We start from the raw sequence: 5,896 nt of genomic DNA, 5'->3' as shown, positions 1-5,896 counted from the left end.
ATTGTGAATAATGGCTTTTGTCATTTCCTTTCCAATATCTTACACATCACATTGGTTTTTCTTATTTGATTGCTTGGATCTTATTCTTGATTTTGATAAAACTTTCCAAATTTATATTCTTAAATATAACATTGTCTATAAGTTTTTGGAAGGTTAACAACATTCATTCTAGCCCTAGTTCCTTATAAATTTTATCAGGATTAGATTTTTATTTTATCAAATACTTTCTATACAGTAATTTATAGAGTAATGTAATTTTTTCTTGGTTAATACGATAAAAATTAATATTAATATTTTTAAATAACATCTACTGGCCATGCTATTTTTCAAATAAATTGCTAAATTTAATTGTCTTTAATTCCTTTTTATATCAAATTTATACTAATCTTAAATTCATTGGGAAATTATTGATTTCTCAAATATTATGAACTGATTTAAATTTCATAATTATTTCTTTGTGATATTAAGAGGAATGTGTGCTCAAAACTATTTGGATCTGCCAGTTGTTTTTTTTTTTAGATGTGTGTGTGTTGTTAATTTAAAATAATTCCACCATACTTAAACTGGACAGTAACATGCAAAAAAATGAACCTGGACCACTTTCTTACATCACACACAAAAATAAATTCCAAATGGATGAAAGACCTAAATATGAGACAGGAAACTGTCAAAATCCCAGAGAAGAACACAGGCAGCAATCTCTTTGACCTCGGTCACAACTTCTTACTTGACAAGTGTTGAGAGGCAAGGGAAACAAAAGCAAACATGAACTACTAGGACTTCATCAAGGTAAAAAGCTTCTGCATAGTGAAGAAAATAATCAAGAAAACTAAAAGGCAACTGATGGAATAGTAGAAGATAGTTGCAAATAGCATATTGGATAAAGGGGTAGTATCCAAAATCTACAAATAATTTATCAGACTGAACACCCAAAAAAAACAAATAATCCATCTAAGAAATCCATTTAAGAGACTCCTAAGGATAGAGAACACTTTTCCAAAGAAGACATCCAGATGGCTGACATGAAAAGATGCTCAACATCACTCCTCATTAGGGAAATACAAATCAAAACCACAACGAGATACCACCTCACAAAATGTCAAAATGACTAAAATTAACAGCACAAGAAACAGGTATTGGCGAGGATGTGGAGAAAGGGGAACCCTCTTCCACTGTGAGGGAATACAAACTGATGCAGTCACCCTGGAGAACAGTATGGAGCTTCCTCAAAAAGCTAAAAATAGAACTACCCTACCATCCAGCAATTGCACTATATATATATAATATTAGTCAGCCATTAGTAAGAATGAAATCTTGCCATTTGCGATTATCGATTATGTGGATGAAGGTAGACTGTATTATGCTAAACAAAATAAGTCAGTCAGAGAAAGACGAATATATGATTTCACTTACATGTAAAATTTAAGAATCAAAACAGATGAACTTGGGGAGGGGGAGAAAAGAAAAGAGAGAGAGAGAGAGAGAAACAAACCATAAGAAACTTTTAAAGATAGAGAACAAATTGAGAGTTGATGGAAGGAGATGGGCTAGATGGATAGGTATTAAGAAGGCACTTGTTATGGTGAGCACTGGATGTTGCATGTAAGTGATGAATCATTGAATTCTGCTCTTGAAACCAATATTGCATATAGCATATGAACTTAACAGAATTTAAATAAAAATTTGAAAAGAAAAAGTAAAATAATTCTACCATAATTAATACTAATATGTTATCTTCTTATGTTGGGTTCAATATTCAGATTTTTCCTATAGTATCTACTTCATCCAGCTTTCTAAAATGTTAATATAAATACGAACTAGAATTATTTTACAGCACTAATTCCTATCTGCAGTTATTGCTCTTTTTACATTAAATTTTTAATGCAAAAGTGCAAAAAATCTTTTGTCACTTTATTGGTGTTGTTAATGAAGTCTTGATTTTTATTGTTTTCTATTGTTATTGCATTTTTCTGCTTGATTTCTGATTTTATCAATATTAACTCTTCCTTTTAATTTACAGGCTTATTTCATTGTTTATTTGCTAGCTTTTTCAAATGAATGTCCACTTTCAGTCTTTTTTCTCTAATTTGGGAAGCACTTTCTTTTTATTTTTTATTTTTTACTATTTTTTTAATGTTTATTTATTTTTGAGAGAGTGAAAGACAGAGTGTAAGTGGGGAACGGACAGAAAGAGAGGGAGACACAGAATCCAAAGCAGGCTCCAGGCTCTGAGCCTGATGTGGGGCTTGAACTCACAAACCATGAGATCATGACCTGAGCTGAAGTTGGATGCTCAACTGACTGAACCACCCAGGCACCCCTGGGAAGCACTTTCTTGACAAAGCATTGTCCTTTTTTGTTCCTAGTCTTTCTCTTACATTCAAAATCAAGCTAAAACCTGACGTCTTCTAGGCTACTATGTTAAAAAGAAGACCACAATCCCAAATTGGAGTCATTTGTGCTAAACCCCACATTAGCAAACCAAGACTTAATACTTAACCTAACTGCAGTTTCTACCCCCTAGGAATGTAACCCTTATCCAGTCAACATGGCATTACCTGGGTAACACTAATGAGAAAGTTTGACCTTTAGGCCCCTTCCATTCCCTAAGGGGAAAGTGACCTTGCCTGAAACAATGCATTGTTTGCTAAGAAGTTCCCTTTTCCATCCTCTTTCCACCTTTCAAGGTCTTTCCTTTTCTAGAGTTCAGTGGAAGTTCTTTTCTATTTCTATTGCAATAGATTCACCAATGCCTAAACATAGCCAATTACATTTTCAAATTTACTCAGCTGACTTTTGTTATTTAATAGCTATTATTACCATTTTATAGATATGGAAACTGAGGTACCACAAGTTAAATACATTACCAAGTTCCCTTACAATTGAGTGATCAAAAAGAATGTTAACCATGGAAGTCGTTGATTCCCAATCCTGTGTTCCAGATCACAATATCACAATGCAGACATTATTACAACTGAAGGAAAGATTTGATTTTTCCTTTAAACATATCCAGTTTTTACCCTATCATTTAGAATGCCAGATTCAATGTCCAAATATTTCTCAATAAGGAAGATAAAGTAATTTATCACATTATCACATCTTAATTTAAGAACACTGTTTCCAAATTTGTAATAATGATTTTCAAAGCCAAGTTCATTAAATGCCTGTGTGCTTGCATTTATAAGAAATGAAAACAATGTCATGTTAACAAAAGGCAATATATTTCTGCTTCAATTAATTTTCTATTAACCAAGAAATAATTCATGAAACAAATCTAATTAGACTACATTGTAAGAAGATACAAGGACACAATACTAGGACACAATAGACTTCTTAGTTAGCTAAATCTACAATCAAGGATATAATCTCTCTGGAAGGATTCAGAATGAATTTTTATTATATTGTCTCCATTTTTTTCATCTTAATCTAAATTGAAGCTAAAAGTACACTAGAGAGGGTCACCTGGGTGCCTCAGTCGGTTAAGCATCTGACTTCAGTTCAGGTCATGATCTCGCAGTTTGTGAGTTTGAGCCCTGTGTTGGGCTCTGTGCTGACAGCTCAGAGCCTGGAGGCTGCTTTGGATTCTGTGTTTCCCTTTCTCTCTCTCTGCCCCTCCACTGCTCACACTCTGTCCCTCTCTATCAAAAATCAACATTAAAAAATAATAAAATAAATAAAAAGTACGCTAGATGTTTTATCAAACCACAACTTATGCCAATGATTATTATCCAGTTTCCTTGAGCACCCAATTAAAAAACAAAACAAAACAAAAAAACAAAACAAAACAAAACAAAGATTAATCCAACCCAACAAAATATATTTGTTCTCAATACTATTGCCGTATTACTTTGTCTGTGTATGGTGTTTAAAATCTAATTCTGAAGTCTTTGTGAATGCTCAGCCAAAAATGCTGTGGTAAATAAAAGCAATTATAATTATGGTTAGTTTGGATAATGGTTTAAAATAGTCGATGCATTCTCTTTTGATGTAATAATATAATAAGAGAAAATATCCAAGAAGTTGTATTATTAAATGGACATAATCCAAGTTATCATTTCCAAGAGAAATTCACTAACTTTATATAATGCCTCTTCCAGTAACTAAATGAAGGCAGCACAGGTAATTATACCACAGAAATGATGTAATGATTCATGGGTTGAAAGGAATAAGAGAATGTGACTCATCAATGAAGATACATTTTAAGGAAAGAGCAAAGGGTAGATTAAATTAAGGAGTTATAATTTAATAGTTGTCATTTCTGAAGCTTACAAGAAAACTTTACTGTAAAAAAATAAAAATTGTAAAAATGGTTGCTGATGGAGTCAGAGAGCCAAAGCTTAAAAAAAATTTTTTTGAAGACACAGAGAGGCAGAGGGAGAGGGACAGAGAGAGAGAGAGCAAGGATAGAGTTCTTATTAAAAATAATTTTGGGAAATTTATTCTCTAATTATATTTTCCCAAAGGCCAAATTTAAATTTGTCTGTGATCTGTGGTATATGATGATACCTCAACTTTATATATTTAAATACTATGTCCTCAAACTGTATTCACAATCATACTGTTGAGAAGGAAATTGAAAAAGCTTAACACAGATATAAAAGGAAAATATAAAACCAGTAGTGAGTACCTAAAAACTACTCAAATTATTTAAAGGTGTCCCCACTTATAATATAGTATAAGTCCAATCTCTACCGCATTATCAAGTATTTTATAAATCAAGTAAAATTTTACTATATTCTTCCTCTAAGAAAAATTATTATTAACATTTTACCAAATAAAAGATTATAAGACTCAGCATAGTCATTCAGCAACTAAAACTACACTAGCAGCTTACTATATAAATTTGCTATAAATAGTTTTTGTTGAGTAACCTATTTTAATGCTATTCTTTCTTTTCTTTTATGAGAAAGTTCCCTTTTATTTTAGTAAGACTTTGTGGTGAAACAAGCCAACTCAAAAATGAAATTTTCATAATGACTAAAATAGACACAATGTATGTTGAAGTGGAAAGAACATAACAATTGGAGAGCTGCATCAATGACCTACTGAGATTTCAGACCCTCCATTCAATATGGCACTTCCAGTTGGCTTGCCTGACTCCCACTCCTTAATTCATTTGTCTCCATAGTGCATATTACCTTCTAATATGCTATATAATTTACTTATTTACATTTCCTTAATTTGTTGACTCCTTCAACACCAACTATAGAGTCCTGAGAAGAACGTAGTTGTAGAATGAATGCATATTTTTATAGGGTTAATGAGCAAAGACAGAATTGAACAAGCCCATGTCTCTCTTACATTTCTGATAATCAGGCCGAAAACAGATGAGAGCCACTATAAACTTGAATAATATTCATAATGTATAATATTCTTATCTTGGAATAAAAAGACTTAGTGATCTCTTAGTGAATTTGTGTTCAGCCTGTGACATTATATGAATAATGGTTATTATATAAGCAGGCTTTAAGAACAAACTTAAAGTACATATTCTCTTTAGCTTATTTTTGGGAAGAACATAAATTGAATAAAAGTTAAGTAAATATTTGGATTCATCAGTTTAAGGTTATTGTATTTACTTATGTTCAGATAAAAATGCAGTCCCTGATTTAATATCTATTTATATTTTGATAAACTCATTTTGAAAGGTTTATATTCAAGAACATGACATTCCTTTTCTAACATTCACATATAATTAGAAAACGATTACTTGTATTCATTGACTTAAAAAAATGTATTAACAAAAAAGAAAACTATGCAAAACTGTTTAATATATGTTTCAGGATCTTCTAGGTTTTATTTACGTAGAAATAAATTCAGCATATAAATATTTGAGATTTATATCTACATATGGAAATTGAAACAAAGAAATGGCCTTTTTAATACATATTATATG

Source organism: Panthera uncia, chromosome A2 (assembly GCF_023721935.1).
Source record: "Panthera uncia isolate 11264 chromosome A2, Puncia_PCG_1.0, whole genome shotgun sequence".
NCBI classification, from domain to species: domain Eukaryota; kingdom Metazoa; phylum Chordata; class Mammalia; order Carnivora; family Felidae; genus Panthera; species Panthera uncia.
Note: the sequence above shows the minus strand (reverse complement) of the source record.